Source organism: Egretta garzetta, unplaced genomic scaffold (genome assembly GCF_000687185.1).
Source record: "Egretta garzetta isolate BGI_Z169 unplaced genomic scaffold, ASM68718v1 scaffold773, whole genome shotgun sequence".
NCBI classification, from domain to species: domain Eukaryota; kingdom Metazoa; phylum Chordata; class Aves; order Pelecaniformes; family Ardeidae; genus Egretta; species Egretta garzetta.
This window is the reverse complement of record NW_009259273.1, coordinates 25,823-43,336: the sequence shown is the minus strand read 5'-3', so window position 1 is coordinate 43,336 and position 17,514 is coordinate 25,823. Positions and strand designations below refer to the sequence as shown.

At 45.6% G+C, this 17,514-nt stretch overlaps 1 protein-coding gene across 1 annotated transcript in view; it reads right to left on the bottom strand.

Moving 5' to 3' along the window:
• The window catches only part of LOC104123813 (rho GTPase-activating protein 32), an 84,211-nt gene that overhangs the window by 50,747 nt on the left and 15,950 nt on the right, over nt 1-17,514 (bottom strand).

Here is a 17,514-nt window from a genome sequence, read left to right as displayed (position 1 = left end):
CCCCCCCCCCCACCTGCACGCCCCAAAACCGAGCGAGGAGCAGCGCGGTCTTGGCCAAAGCCCAGATGCACGGAGACCGCAGAGGTTTGGGGTGTCTCCGCGCCCCCCCCGGGTCTCTCGCTCACCCTTGGCGCTGCAAATCTCGGGTCGGCACTAAAAGGCTGGCTCAGCACGGCCAGGGGGGGGGGCGAGAGGCTGAGCGGGCCCGAATGCTTCGAGGGCAGCACGTCCACGCTTGCAGACCCCACACGGGCTGGGCCCACGGGGCCATGAGCCCCATCTGCCCCCGAGCCTCTGGGGACAGCAGAGACACTTTGCACCCAGGGCGTTCGTCCTGTTAATCTAATTACAGGGCTGAAGAAATTATACCCCCCTCCCACTCCAAGCAGCTATTAACCAGCGTAGTTTGCGGCCGCGTTGATCAGATCACTGAAAACAAACTCAATTAAAAATTCTTCGGGAGTCCTGCTATTTAAATGCTATTTAAAAAACAAAGCGAAATGACACGGATCGTTTTACCGTGACCTACTTTACAGCCCAGCTCCAAAAAACCAAAACCCCAGCTGTATCGGCACACCACGCTCCGGAGCAGGGAGCACAACGCACCGTAACTTGCCTTCACCCCCAGCTACCATCCCCGCACGGCCACGCCGAGGCCAGTGCCCAGCACCGGGGACAAAAGCCAAGAGGGTCAGGAAACTCCAGCCAAGCCTCCCAGCTTTTTTTTTTTTTTTCCTAGCGCCAGGGAAGCGGGTGGCGTTACCTGCATTTATGGTATGGAATAAATGCTGGTGGCGTTTAACCATGCTGACCCCAAGCTCCCCAGTTCACGCCAGGCTGCAATGCAGTTTATGGATCCCAGCGATCGCTGTCAGGCGCTCGCTAGGGAAGCCGGACAACCTGAGGGTCAGAAGGACTGAAGAGGAATCTGCTTCTATTTATGCAGAATTTTTGATGATCGGGAGGGTAAAACTCATTTCTGTCAGTGTTGACAGTTTCTCCTCAAGCAAATGTGTTATTTTCAAAATCGTTTGCTGACTCACATCTCCAAATAATGCTTGTTCTCCAGCTACTCATTATACTTGGTATTTATTACTGGAATTGTTTTGCTTGGACAACGATCATACTATCACATTACTTTTTTTTTCCTCAGCAGCCAAGCGTGACTCCTAAATGCAGTTTTCTATGTGCTTAGGTACAATTCTGGATACAAAACCTTCTTCCTGGTACCAACCCGCCATTCCAGCAACGTTCTTCCTATCAATCCCATTGACAAAAGTCGGTAAAATCCCAACACAAATGGGGAATGAATACAGCAGAAGCGATGCGATTCGAAACTTAAGATGCAAAATGCACATATGACAATTCAAAATAGCAACACAGGATACAGGACTGCGGAATAGTATCACTGCCAGCTACCCAAAACTACCAGGATGTGTTATATGGTCCCTAAACACTGGGGTTTTTTGGGTATTTTGGCTCTGCCCTAGACAGGGGATCTTTGCCCTCCGCTGTACTGAACATCCTGGGGTGCCCTCCTGCTTCTTTTCAATCTCTTTGAAAATAATAAACCAATCTTCACATGTGGGTCTTATTTTCTGTCCCTAATTTCTTTCGCCAGACGATGTTAAGGAACAAAAGCGAGCGAGGGAGATGCCTTCGCCGCCACTTACGTGCTCATCAGCTTGCAGTGGAGCAGAAGAGGCAGATAACGAATGTCTGCCTTTGAAAACACAGCTAACGAGCCCAAGCGTTTCCAACCATAGACAAAAAGGCTCCATCCGCACACTTGTCACAAACTCAGTCTTCAAGGCATTCTGAAGTTTAACCTATCCTCCAAAAGTTACTTCAGACAGAAGTACTGGCAAGGCAGAGTGACCTAAAAAAATGTTATTAATACACCTCGCAGCTTCTTCCACTTTCCGGTCTTGGAATTTAACCACTGAAGGAAGCTTCAAGCCATCACTAGAAGTCAGGCAGCCAGCATTTGTCAATGCTGCTTCTTTCTCAGCTTGATTTATCCTGCGATCAATTACTCTCGATACACAAAAAAAAGAACACCCCAAATAAACAAACCCCCCTTTTTTAGAAAAGGGTTTTGGGGAGAAATGAAGGTTATAGATGAAAGCAGAGTGGGAGGTGAAAAAAACCCCACACCATGCAATAGACTGGCATGGGATAACCTCAAAATTACAGTGATTTCATTTGATTTGATTTGCAACCAATGATTTGATTTGCAGAGCTCCCAGAAACCAGGTTTGACATAAAGGTGTCTCCTGCCACAGAGTACCTGGGCAGCCATGCGGTGACTTGATCTTTTGCTGGACGTAGCCACGGTCTGCCATGGCTGTCCAGGTCTGCAAGAAAAAATATCCCCAATATTCCATTTCCCAATGTAAAAACACAGTTGGGAATCACAGAATCACAGAATCGTTGAGGTTGGAAAAGCCCTTTAAGGTCACGCAGCCCAACCGTTCCCCTGCCATCCCACCACTAAACCCCGGCCCTCAGCACCCGCCTCTGCCCGGCTGTTAAATCCCCCCAGGGCTGGGGACTCGACCCCTTCCCTGGGCAGCCCCTTCCAGCCCCTGACAGCCCCAAGGGGAAGGAATTGTTCCCCATGGCCAACCTCACCCTGCCCTGGCACAACTTGAGGCTGCTGCCCCTCGTCCCATCGCCCCTTCCCTGGGAGCAGAGCCCGACCCCCCCGGCTCCCCCCTCCTGTCAGGCAGTTGTAGGGAGTGATGAGGGCTCCCCTCAGCCTCCTCTGCTCCAGGCTGAACACCCCCAGACTTCCACTTGCCTTCCCATTAGCAAAAGCAAGTTCCCATGAGAACAAGGCAAAGAATTTGGTGCAAGCTTCCCACTGCAGTTCCAGGATTAAACTCTGAAGAAGAATGAGCGCGGCACTGACAGCAGCTCTTAAATGAAATCCGGCAGATAAAACTTCAGATCAGCAAAGTCTTCGGAATTAATCACAGACACAGGCTGATTCATGAGCTAGCGAAGCAGGTCCTAAAGGCCAGAGGAACGTCGTGATCTGCAGTTTGCAGGAGTTCAATTCACTACAGGGAGAGGGGAAGAAAAGGAGGGAGGATGGAGAGCGATGGAGGGGCAGAGGAGCTGCTCGTGCAGGATTTCTGGTGGAAACACGCTGCAGAGCTTTCCCCAAGCAGCAGACAGTATCATTCCTGCGTGTTCACTTAAGGATCCTCCCAAACCTACCCCATAGCTGTGCCCGAACCAAGGCCTTCAGAGGAAGTCAAACCAACATGACGGCTTTGCCCGCATATGTTCTCCAGCTCCACTCACTTTTACCATGAATTTATAGCTTCACACAGAGGCTTTCTTGTAGATGTAGCAACATCACCGATCCCTACGGGCATCAGATAGCCAGACAGAGTCAGAGCCCGCTCCTGTGCCTAGAGAGGTGATGGTGTAGCTGCTCAGCCTTTCCGAACTTAACAGGACCAGGTTTTAATTGGAGATTTGAGATATGCACTGGCATGACCCTTGGTAAATCCATACGTCAACGCAAGGAGACATCAGAGCTATGCGTTATCATCTAAAGTCAAAGCTGCCTGGAAATATTTCTAAGCCACACTTTGGCTCCCACACTAATGTACAGAATTATTCGGGAGAAAAGAAGAGGAAAAGCGGAGCAGAACGAACAGAACAAACTACTTTTTCCCAGTATTTCAATGCTGAGGAGTTTTGCTCAAGCCAACTATTATTAAAGTCCCATTTTGACAGAGCTTGTGAGAAAGGAAAAAATATCTAGTTTAAAAATAACACACACCCCCCCCCAACCCAACCTGAATAAATGGAGAGCAGGCAGAGAGTGAGAAAGCAGCCCAGAATGTGTGAAAAGCAAGCTGGCCTTATCGATAGCGCATGGGTGCCTCCGACAGCCCGGCACTCAGCCAAGTTTTGCTGCTTTACTTCACAAGCAGGCATCCTATTTGGGTGGGTTCAACCTCTCAGAAAAGGTTACGCGTGCCAGCCCCAAACGCCGCGGCTGCTTCCATAGCAGAAGCCCTAACACATCTCCTTCTTACCTACGCACAGACCTATGGAATTATTTCTGGGTGGATGCGTAAAGACCGTGCACAGATCCATACACCATGCTTGTTTGTTCCCTTTTCCAATTAAAATTCCCCGGGAAACATGGCCGAGGCTTGCTGCAACATTACCCGTCAAAACGTGGAAGCCTGAAGCTACCGGCTGCGGGTTCAACCTCTTCAGAGAGCTTCAGAGGCCACCAGTGACCACATGTGAGGAAGAAAGCGCGCTACAGGGGAACACCGAAATTCATCTGCCTCTTCCTTCTACCTGTGTCTCAGGCATTTCCCTGGGCCTTCAGGAGAGTCGAGCCCGATTTCCAACGCTGTACCTACACCAGTGGTGCCTCCCAGTGGAGATGCAGGATGCTCTGATCGAAGATGTTTCTCAGCCGGCAGAGCTACAACCCTCGGCATAACCTAAGCTGCCAAAAGGGCTCTTCTGCCAGGACAGCCGTACCTACACCCTGACTGGGTGTTCAGGGTGGTTTTGTTGGGTTCTTTTTTATTTGGGCAGATCAGCTCTAGGTGCGCTATTTTTCATACTTAACAGCAGGCTCCGCTACGCTGAAAAACATCAGTGCAAACCTGGCCCGGGGCTGGAGACAGAGGCCTCACTCACCGCTGTCCCGCATGATGCCGTACAAAGAAGCCAGAAGGTCACCAGAGGAATCACCTTTTTGCACCGGAGCGGATGATTACAGAGGGTACAACGCCCAGGTGCAATAACTTATCCCCGTGAGTTACTTGCTTGGCACACATGACAATTTGTTTCTGGAATAACAAGGGCTCCCCTTCTTGGGGGTTGGGAGGGCTTAGGCAGGCAGGTCTTGTAACAGATTAGAGAAGTTTCTTTTGAGTTCAGCAAAAAAGAAAAAAGAAAAAAAAAAGGAAAAAAAGTAAGAAAAAAGAAAGGAAAAAATGAAAAAAGAGAAAGAAAAAAGACAAAAACGGAAAGAAAGAAGAAAAAAAAGGAAAAAAGAAAAAAAAAAGATATAAATGAAACAGCAGAACCAAACTGTATCCTTCTCCTCATCCCGGGTCCCTAGGGCCTGCAGAAACCCTTTTGGTTTGGTCCAGACTTCTCACCTTCCCCCAAACCATGCCCTGCCAAGCCTCCTCGGACCCTGCTTCCCCCGGACCCTTCAGACACGGCAGCAATACCCAAATCCCTTTGCTTTTACAGGGAAAACTCCCTGCTTTCAAATCCCGGCCTCTTGAAGAAAATGTCAGCCAATTTACTCACAAATACCTGATAACCATCAAGCCATGTTTCCATAGCACCTAGGAAGCGTTGCAAAACCAATCTATTTGTTCAGATTGCAAATCCTGCATCAACCACAAACACCACCTAGAACTCCATAAAGCCTGCGGGTAAGAAACCCAACCATGGGTGCTTAAAAACCACTGCCAAAATGCTTGGTTCTTAGCACTACTGTCAGAAAACAGCTGCACTGTTAAAGGATTAAAGGATTAAGAAAAAAGAAAAAAAAAAAACATTGACTTCCCAATGCTGTGTACCCTTAGGACAACTTATGTGAAAGACTTAAAATTCTTGCTCATCTCTCACTTTATCATAGAATCATGGAATGTTTTGGGTGGGAAGGGACCCCCAGAGGTCACCCAGCCCAACCCCCCTGCAGGAGCAGGGACACCTCGAACCACATCAGGTTGCTCACAGCCCCGTCCAACCTGGCCTGGAATGTTCCCAGGGATGGGGCCTCCACCCCCTCTCTGGGCAACCCCTGCCAGGCTTTCACCACCCGCATGGTAAAGAATTTCTTCCTTCATAAAGAATTTCTTCTTTATGAGCTAGCCAAGATTTATAGATTTTTTTTTTAGGTGGACAGGGAAAGCGTTTCAGGTTTGCCACTGAAGGCTGAATTCAAAAGCAAGTTACAGACAAAAATACGTTCCCAGCAGTCAGAGGGACATCGCAGTGTGTAGAAAAAATATGGGACACTTTTAAACTTTGAGAACTTTTTTTACGCTCCATGTAAATCCACTACTTGTCCCAGTTTAGTAGAGGACTCCCAAAGCTGCTCTTCATCGGCATCCGCATCCGTATGTACCCGCAACTCTCTTGCAGCTTCCTAAAAGGATAAATTACGGAGCAACCCCAGTAATCCGTGGGTGGCTTTTCATGCAGCTCTAGAGGAAAACGTATCAAACCCCCTGCCCTCTTGCAAAAGGGAACTGGGGCATTTAGAATAGTTCACAGCTGTACAAATCGTACTGGAAGTGCGGAGCCTCAACGGCCGGCTGCAGGGAAAGCCGCGGGGGCTGCCGTGCCCCCCGTTTGGGGAAGGGAGCGTTGGAGCAGCAGACCCAGATAGCGACGCCTGCCCGGTTCCTTCGCCCAAGCTACCACGGAAAAAGCAAAACAAACCACACAGCTCGATGGTGCTTGGTTCGCTGAAGCAGAATTCAACTTCAGCCAAATTCACTGCCCCAGACAGGGCTGGAGGGCGACTCTTTAGTACCCGGGGCAGGACGTAGGTGGCTGCTGCCGGGACGCTCATGCATACCCATGCGTACTTCCCAAGGGCCACGGAGTCTGTAATTCAGAGCTTCTGTCAATACCTGTCCCTAGCACACAGGGAGCTCTTCGCTCAAGCTCGTATTTCCCGGCAGAATCACAGATTTTTACAGTGCGGTTTTCATAGGAGAGCAGATGAATCCTGCATATAGCTGCATTGCCACAGATCAGCCCACAGCTCTCACCCCTTTCTATTGCTGCCAAAAAATGGGAAGGAAAAAAAAAAAAAAAAGAAGGGGGAAGAATCACTTGAAACAAGGGAGGGCGAGGAAAGAGAAAGGAAGGCTCCGAGGAAATGAAAGACTAACGGGAAAATGCTGCTGCAGTTTTGATTTGTACTGCAATTCCGTACACGAATTTAAAGACCTCCACAACAGCACGTCTCAGAGATGTGCGCCGTCCTGGGCAGTCACGGCAATAAATCCCTTTCTCCTAAAACCAGGTAATTACTGGAGCAATTCCGGTTAAATAAGCACTTTTTCAGAATTCACTGCACTGAAAGCAAGCAATGCAACATATTTATAGAAGGCTGTTTGACATTCCTAACTTATCCAGGGTGCAAACTACCAGCAAAATAATACTGCTAAAAAAAAAAAAAAGCCTTTTTTTTTTTTTTTTTTTAAGGAAGCATACAACACTTCCTACAGGAGTAAAATAAAGCCTTAAAGCCTAGTTAAAAAATGAATCTGCCTTTCGTGACTTTAGAAGGCAACAGTGGGAACGGAGACGAGGATTTCAGCAGAGGCAGAGCTTTACACGTAGGCAACCACAAGAAGATTTGCCAGCAGCTGAAATACAATTAGAAAAGATGCCTGCTGCTTACCACGCACTTAAAAATCGCTGAATCGCACAACCATAGCCTCCTTAATAACCTGAAACGTAACCCCAGCCTTGTGGACAGCAGGACCCAGGCGAGCTCTGACTGGCTGTTTTTATCAGCATCACTTCAGTATCGAATAGCCACTAACCTGCTCGTTTTACCCCGAGAACAGATCGGGATGGTCTCCAGGAAGGGCACGGTTACCCTGCAGATTCATGTCAGCCTCAATACAAGGGGGCCAGGGGAAGCAGAGGGACCCAAGAGGACGATGTGTTGTCTGAATGCTTTGCAAGGAATACAACGTGTTGCCTGCCTTACGGTAAAGCCCTGGCCTGGCCTGCTGGAAAACAAAACTCACACAATTTGCTACTCAGTCTCTCCTAAAATTCCACATACATTTTCTTTCAAAGCACTTAGGAGCTGCAGGAAAACAAAAGCCCAGATATGAAGTAAAACAAAACAAAAATTGAAATGTCTGTTATCAAATCCCACTCAATAATGCACGACCAAATCATTTCAGTACATAAAACGTACCAGAGATGTATCTCAGTTCCTTAGTTCCACTGGAACGCTTTAATTTTACCTAATGTTAGTTCTGAAAAGCTGTAGCAGCGTTGTCATGACAATGACAACACAACGCCGTTGTTTTCTGCTATCACCGTGCAACTGGGTACACATTAGGGTCATTTGCGTTGCCATAAACCCACAGTATTTAACCACAGTTGTTCTCTCTCTTATTCAAGCAAGTTCTTGCCTCCAGAACATGGTCAAACAGGGGTTGGCACACGCTTTGGATACAGCGTTCGGAGGCATAAATTGAAAGCCTGGGAAAAAGAAGAACACTTTCTATTTAGAAATTCAGCAGTCGGGGGGGGGGAAAAAAAAACCAAACCCCAACCAGTTCATTTATGATACACAGACTAATAGCCACGTAGCCGCTGACGCTGCCGAGCATTCCCACTGCAAGCCCCAGTCTCGTCCAGCAGTGCTCTCCAGATTTGGACTCACTGGCTTGAATAAAATCACTTGCGGAAAATCTGCCTGCGAGAAGGCGGATTCTTAGAACCAGGCTTTTCTAGCCAACAGATATGAATAGAAAAAAAAAAAAAAAGAATAATCAACTATTTCAACTACATCTAGCTTCTGCAACCAAACCTAGGGTGTTAGTAAATGGTTATTGCTATAACGTACAGCGTTAGACTTGGTTAGGACACCGAGAGACTAGTTGTACGTAATGGGCTCTACCTGAGCTCAGCTGGGACTGGTTCAGAGCCTCTGTAACATGTGCAGAACCAGGCTTTACACTATCCATCTCCAAATCTGCACATAATGTAAGGTCAGGTGGGAAGAGGGACAGACAGAAGGCAAGAGAAAGGACAAGGTTAAAATATCTCCTGCAGGAGACTAACAGTTTAATGTATAGAGACAGCAATTAGAGAAACAGCGCTAGAGAAATGCAGATTTTGGCGTTACGCGTTCTAAGGTGTTGCTCCTCTGGCATGTTCTAGACCTGAAGCATTCCTACCTAGTGATGCCCACGTGCAAAACGAAGTCTGCGTGAAGTGATACGCCAAGCTCACAGCAACGAAGATGAGGTGAGATGAAATAACACCCCAATCCCAAGAAAACTCGAGCTGCTGAGGATGAAGGCGGATGCTACCGGTACCTGAACAACTGGGCTTAAAGCTGGCTCAGGTGTGACCACAGCATATGCAGTCTAATGCTCAATTCCAGTGCGTGCACACATCTTATGTGCACGTATCACCATAAACAGAATTTTCACTGTAAAAGGAGTTTAAAAAAATGATATAAAATAGATCTCAGTTTAGGTTGGCAAATGCTCGTGATTTGAAACACGGCTGCAACTTGCACAGGAACGGCCTTTGGTATGGCTGGGATATGATGTTGAGCTCATTTTCAGAGGCACTCTATCCCAGTTTCAAAACTGTATTTCAGCCCTTGCCTCCCCATGCAGATCTCAGCTTGTTTTATCTGGGGAAATTGAGGTCCAAAGAAGAACTTCAGTGTTCAAAAACTGCTTCCTGACTTCCCTATAACACCAGCGCCGTCTGCGCAGGACCACAAAGCTTCCATATGTAAAAAAAATACATAAAGTATCTTCCGAAATTACTAGCAACAGAAGAGGTGCAACCCTGATCTTTGGTACGCAGAAATATTATAAACAAGAACGCCCCATGCAGGCCACGGGGGAGCGCTCAGGCACGCGAGGGATGCAGCACACGACCTCTCTAGCGATGCTCCGTGCGCAGCCGTAGCCGAATCGCAAGTCTCCGTTGCAGTTACATGACTCGCAAAAGGGACACGGCTGTCAAAAGAAATTAATTTCACAAGGCAAACCAAGCAGGACCACGAATAAGCCTTGTACCTTTGAGCAGAAATGTTAGAGCTGCTCTAGCGTTGAACTCTTCCTTCTCACAACCAGCTTAAAAAGGAGGGTGACTCCGAATGCTGCCCCTCCAGATTGCAGTAGGTAACCACAAATCCGGCCGTTCTCTGTGTTCATCTTGAAAAGGACAAAAAGCCCAACCCTGCCTTTATTATCTGCAGTTAACTGCTACCTATCCTTAGCAGGAATTTTGGGCTCGTGGATTCAAGGAACTTGACTATAAGAGAGAAAAAAACCTAAGAAAAATCTTTTCTCCACATCTGTGCGTCCAAAGGAAACTCCTTGGATCTTAGGAGCACTTGCTATTCCGACTCCTCCCAAACGTTTTGGCAGGTTATTTATTTATCCGTGGATATAGCCAGTCATAGCCATAAATTTTTCCCTCATTCTCAAAAACTCTACCCCAGTTTAAATATTCTTGGTGGTGGTTGGGATATGTGGAGCGGAAGAAGCCTCACCCCACGCATTCTCCATCATCACATCTGAAATGCAAACCCTGTCCTCCCCTTCCTCTCTACCTTTCTGCCTGGAGAACATGCGATTACATTGGTGCTCCAAGTTGAGTCTTCACACCAGAAACACGAAGTTTGCTGTCAAGTAACAGTCTTCTCCCAGAGAAAGTATCGGGAATAGGAACCACATGCCTGTTCCCCACGTTACAATGGTAATGGTCTCTATGCCAACAGGCTGGAAGCATGTATGTGCATGGGGAAAGCATATATATGTATATATACACATATATTTTGTTTTATATATATCTAGCTACAGAATTTGCATATCCAGTTTTACAACTGATTTATGAACTCCAAACACCATTCCAGTGGGAGAGTTGGTATGTGTAAACGAGACCTTTACTGTCAAAAACGTTCAACCTAGGGGAACAGTCTCTGATTTTACCCCTGCTAGGTTATTGCTCCGAGGTTTAGATTAGCACTAGCAGGATCTAAAAAAGACGACGGCAACATGAAGTGGGCCTCTCTGGGTAAGTAAGCAGCTCACACAGAACCCGACAGCTTTACTTTGGGCTTTGGGAGATGCTAAGCACAAACAGCATTTTGTGATCTTTAGAACAAAATAGGAATCTTTGCTTCTGAAGATTTTCAAGTTCGAACAAACCTTCAGAGCCATGTTTAATTCCTCACCATCACCCATTTTTAACTTCTCTTTCTTTCCAACTGACCTTGGTATTTGGTTGCCTGGCACTTCATTTCTTTCAGTATGGTTTTATTGATTCCAAATGATTCTATCATCTCCAACAGAAAAGGGTTTGAATCAGTTTCTTTGTTTCCCTGCTGCATTGGTTTATGCCCAAAGAGCTTTTAAAAAGGCAGGTTAGACTAAAGGCTTGGTTTGGTTTCCCTAAATATCCTCCAAAGCATCAGTGCTACCGACTTGCATGTACAGGAGAAAAAAAAAAAAAAAAAAGAGACACTGAGAGAGACAGGGAGAGAAAGAGTGAAAGAAGAAAAAAGGAATAAACGAAAACGTACAAGGGGGGAAGTAGCTCCAGGACGCTGGACGGGCTCCGTGGGCAGGGGAGACTGGGAAGGTATAATTAAAAAAAGAAAACAAACAAACAAAAAAAAGTTGGTTAAAACATGCACCCATTGCCAATGGGTTAATTGCATATAAAGCTCAGCTAGGCTACACACAGCGCAAAATATGACCATAGACCCAATCCTTCAAGGTGTTCGGTGCGGTATTCCCAAAACGCTTTGGGAATTCCTTAGGATCCAAGAATTCCCCACCCAGTGTGTCCCAGCTCAAAAAACACCCAAACATTTTGCATGTTTGAACTTTTAGCACAAGGCCCACCCCTGCCGAGCAGCACAGCAAAGCAGCGCATTTGTTTGCCTTACTTCCAGTGTCTGCTGAGTGGGTGTTTATGGATAAGCCCATGTTTAAGTACTTTGTTGAGCCAGAAACAGGGCTGGAAGATGTAACCTTTCTTTACATAGATGGACAATGCCAACCACTTATGAAAGAAAACAACTCCCAGATTTGTCAATTCTACATTTTGCATAATTCGGTTCCTTCCCCATTTAGCTTTCCTCCATTTGAAATGGTGCGAAAGCAGATGACTGCTTTAGCTTATTTTTCATTCTATGCAAAAAGAAGAAAGTTAATTGTCTCAGAGCTATGTTTTTCCATTGACAAAAGGAGCTCTTCCCGAAAATCATGAATTGCAGAGACAGCAGAGATGTAGCTCTTGCTGCCTCAGCCCCAAGTGCTGGCTTTTTTGGGGGATGGAAGAGAGAAAACACAACGTCTGGGAAATAACTTCCCCACGGATCAGACCAGCTCAGATGCGGAGTTTTGTGTGCCTGCTGAATCCGTTTGACCACCCAGCCCACCAGGCTGAACCATGGTGGCTTTCAGAGCCTTGGAGAAGTATCTGCAGCACGCTTCAAAGGCGCGTGCAAGCCTCCTAAAGAAGTCGTGTTGACACTCATGGTTGACCGTTCATCTCGAAATCTTTGTCGGCTCACGGCTCAGTCTGAGCTCCGCAGGAGCTAAGAGAACATGATTTCTTGAAGGATTGGTCTTTAGGTCTGTCAATACTGAAAGCACATTGTCTGTTTTCCACATCAAGGACTGTATCTGGCGGCCCTGAGTGTGTTGAGTGTGTTTACTCCCTGTCTGCTTCCACGCTGGAAATAGATACCTGTCTTGGCCCAATAAAATTTTCATTTAATTTAGCTTTAATGAGACAGTTGCATGTTGAACCCCAAACGACTGGTTTGTTTTACACAAGATTAACAAGACTGGTACTAATTACATACATTTTATCTTTCCATATTTTCCTTATAAAAACATTAATTAAGACATGATACACTCATCAGTGTGAAATGGCTGTTCCACCCTAGCATCTGCAGAACCTAAGTTCATTTGCACCTTATTCTGCCTGCTTTTATTAAAAACAACCCCCACAATCTTTTTTGCCCAGAGATTAGCAACCAGCCGGTTTCAAACCAGGCCTGACCTCTTAGGAGCATTCTGATTGCAACAGCTCTACCATGACAAATGTAACTCAGGTTGCATTTTTGCAGTTCAAATTCATTCATTCGGGGCTGTACCAGGGTCTTCAGGAGGTCAGAACAGAGCCCATTGCCTAATCCAGACCTAAATTTCAATCCTCCTGAAGTTCAGTGGATTATCTGTATTTGGCGTGTTGACCCAGATTAAGCTGTTATTTACATTTAAAAAGAAATTATTAATTTACAACAGCTCGCAATACTAACAGGTACCCTTCAGTGTCTCCTTAGGTGCATATTAAGAGTACATTTACCTGTTAAATCCAAATTAAATGAACGGATGAGACAGGAATTTGGAAAACCATCCAGAAATTTGGGCAGAGCTTCTGGGTTTATCCATTCTTTTACCCAAAGCAAATCTGAGGAGCTGGTGAGAACGACCCCCAAAGTTTTAAAAATGCTCAGTTTTGGAAAAAAAAAAAAAAAAAAAAAAAAAAAGGGAAACGTTACCTTCTTATCCCCCATTTCTTCAATTATGCTCTAACTGTCCCACTGCCTACTGCATCTTTATTTCCCCACTGAAACCTTCAAACAAATTATCATGCCAAGGCACACTGCAGGAAAGATTGGGTACGCAGCAAGATGCTGCTTGTTAGCAGAAGACATGGAACAAACTGCATGTATGAGGTGAAGCGTGATACGTGATGGTAAATAAACTCCACATATCCAGAATTAGGAGAAAAAACGGACTGAGAGAGATAGCTGAGACATGCTGCCATGAACCACGGCAAAACGATGAGCGGGGACGGTCTGAACACACGCACACGTACACACTGTTCCCAGAAAAGAGCAACCAGAGATGAGCAGAAGTGAATGAGAAGAGTAAACACAGCCACAGTCTACAGGCAATTCCCAAATGTTCACTTTGAAGGAAAAACCAAAACGGCTATTAACTTTTTTTTCTTCTAAGCAGCACAGGGAATATTTAAAAGATTCACTTCTCGCTGAATATCTGAAATTCGAATGCAGCCTTTCATCCCGTTTCTCTTTAAAAACCAACATGAGCTCGTTCTATCCATTGCACTGCTGAATTTCAGCTCAGTTGTCAGTAAATGGTGTTAGGTATGAAATACCAGCTATCAATTCATTATAATAATTTAGGCTAAGAATTAATCGTTAGAGTATTGTATCTGAGAGACAATACAGGAATCATTTAGAAGGAAGGCTAAATGCTCAAGAAAGCCAGGATTTGGTGAGCCCACACTGTCTTCCTGGATCTTTACAGCGGTTTTTACATAAATAGAAACAGTCAGGACATCGGGTTGCATCCCACCTGAAAAAAAAACCATTTTCTTACCGCACTGAACCTGAAAAAAAAACGGGGCACAGGCTTAGTGCAATCCTGAAGGGAAAGCACCACTCAGCAGGCGACTTCCAAGGCCCCCCCAGCATCCCTCCTTCCCCTTGGACAACCTCTCATGCATACAAAGGTTGGAAAAGGAAAACTCTAAACAATTTTGTTCAGCGATAATGAAGCTGACTTTAATTTTCAGGTGTTAGCTTGTGTGCTGTGCATGCACACGTATTTAAGTAGGACATTAGGAAAAATTTCTTCCCTGCAAGGGCTGTCAGGCACTGGAAGGGGCTGCCCAGGGAAGGGGTCGAGTCCCCATCCCTGGGGGGATTTAACAGCCGGGCAGACGAGGTGCTGAGGGACAGGGTTTGGGGGTGGGATGGCAGGGTTAGGGGAACGGTTGGGCTTGATGATCTTAAAGGGCTTTTCCAACCAAACGATTCCATGATTCTATGATTCTCTATACAGCTCCGCAAGCTTACCTACCCCTAGCAGTGTTTTGGGATATGACAGCTTTGACAATCCAAACTTCACTGTCGAATATATTTCAGAGGAGACTCAAGGTAAAACCAATATTCTTTATTACTTTGAATTTTCAGAATTGACTAAAACGGACAGCTTTGCTGTCTGGTCCATTTTCTTTCATTTATCTCAGGCACTGGCTGCATTATCACTGGTGGAAGCGTGTACTTCCACAGTCAAAGAAAATATTCTTTCTAAAAGCAGAATTTGCACTTAAGCCCGAATCTCCTCTCCCATTCCTGGTGTTTCAGTTTCATTTGAACTGCAGTCACTATTTGTACTGCATTACAGACCACTGCAATGTTTTATGGTCCTCTTAAAAAGCTGTCCCCATCGCTTCTGCAAATCAAATCCTCTAATTATAAATAACACTAAAAACACAGGGCAGGAGGTTCTTGGCTTTCCATCTGCTTTTCATTAGATTACTCAACCCAGCCAAATCTACAGACAATTAAACAACACAAGGAGTTCTATGTTTGTAAATTCCTTGATGGCAAAGAGCTTCATGCTGTAGACACAAAGTGCCCTAGATGCCCTACACATATTTTGATTAAAGAGAATAAAGTTTGCATGTTGATCAGTATGTCTTATCAAGCCCAAATCTAAAACTTCACATTAATTCTAGATGAAATACCCTGCTAATGTCGAGCGAGGACAAAAGCTCCAAGTGGTTCCTTTCAGGAAAGCCTTTCTTCCTTGGGAAAAGCCAATTGGATGTTTCAAATATAGGTAAAGGGAGAAAATGAACTGAGGGGGTCTTTAAGTGCATGAGAAATGCCCTGTATGTTTAAGCCATAGGTTAGAATACCCTAAACGCATGGAATATGGGTGAGGAAAATGCAAGCTCCTCTGCATTATCCCAGCAATGCGATTCCTGGCGAGGCTCTGGAGGAACCACTCGGAAAGATCCAATTTCACATTTTGCGGCTCAGGGCGCTCCAGCAACCCCTTCCTGCCGCTGTGCCACCTCCCCGGGCTCTGCCACCTCCCCGGGCTGTGCCGACCAGGCGTTCAGCTTGGGCAGCTGTGCCCTAACCCAGCCCAGGAAACCAAAACGCCTTCCTTCCCCCTTCATCTTCTCAGCCCTTCTGTATTTCACATGTCATTTTTTTCCTCCAGGCAGCTAGGTTCCTCGAGTTCTCCGCCTCGAGGAGAACCTCCTCCCTCCAGATCACAGCTCCCGTAGCAACCGAGGAAGAGTCTTCCAGAATTCTGCCTCCACCGTACAAGTAGTTAACTTCCCAAGGTGGAAAAAATAGAAAGCAGAATGCTCCGAAGACATGGTCTCATAAATGCTGTGTGCAAAGGAAGGGCAGGGAGGGGTTACAGAAGCAGCTGCAGCATCTGTCCCAGCAATCCTTACATCTGAAAGCTTGGGAGTGTTCTTCTGGAGCAGTCTTTCGCCTTTCATTGTATGCATCGAACAGCTATCAGGGAAGGTCAACAGGGACAGCCTCGTGACTTGGCAATATCTTTCAACTTATCACTTTTAATAGGACTCGGGCTTTTGGTATCAACTTTATAAAAACATTTCCCAGGATTGGAAGAGGAAATCCACCCCCTGGTGTGTTGTTAAAGCCAAATGGAATCTATTAATCTATGCTGCTTCATTATCTCTCATTAAAGCATAGCGAGAAACTACTCACTAGCAGCTCATGACATTTAATTGCCTGAGCCATATTTAATAATAAACACTTGCTTATGATTGTATCTATCAGCCTGGCCTGTATTTGGATTTAAAGCTGCCCTTGCCTACATGCTTTAGCTGATGGAGTACAGAGAAGTGACTGATCACGGTATTTAGAGATCAACTTCAAACAACAAAAGGCAGATAGGGGATTTATGGAACGACCACCTGCTGCAGCGCTTTGAATTGCCAGTGATCTGCATGACACCGATTCCAGCAAATACATTCACATGTGCCCAAGGAATAACAAAAGCTGGAGATACCAACGGCTGAGAAAACTATTTCCCTGAATGGTCAGCTCTTTGAAGCACGCAGATTAATGCTGTGCGCGGATAGCTCAGGGTGTTCAGGACTTTTTAACCACTGAAGCAAAAGTTCCAAGCTGTAAAACAGGATCTGATAAAATGCATTTCCCATAGTAAAAGCCAAACTTTTGAATCACATCTATTTGTTTTAAACTATCAAGTCAGCAATCTTACAAGATAAGCAACATCATTAAATAGAGAAGACGAAAAGAACAGCAGTTAACCAGCTTTCCAACTCTGCTCGCCGGCTGCCTAATGTTTTAAGAAAGCAATTTCAGACTGCTTCTCCTGATACAAAAGATACACAGATATATCTTTATATATATGAATATATAATTTTTTGGAGTTTTCAATTGGAAGAATAAAACAAAAGGTTCACCACCAGTAAATTCTGCCCAGATCTCAGTTGCGCCAGCACATCTAACTGCAACCACTTCCAGTGTGTGCTAGGGTGACAGCGGAATCAGATCCCAGATCTCATTTCCTATTTATTTTTCCTTTCATCAGCAGAGCTTGGTATTAATTTGCCTGCATTTCGTGCTACACAAAACTGTCCAGAAGGCAGTAGGAAGGAGATGGAGTCACACACCCAGAGCAGAAGCAATTGGGCTTCCAAGCTCTGTTATATCCGACTTTCTCCATCAATCTCCAAATGGAAAGAAGCTTCCATTACCTAATTCATCTCTTCCATCTAAGTCAGCATAAACATTTTTGGGTCGCCTGTATGTTCTGTATGAAAAAAAACCCTAACATACAACACTCTCTGGACACCAAGAACTGGGACGTGGCACAGAATTGCTAGTTACAGATTGCTGAAGGAATCTTAAATTCTTACGAGCTTAAA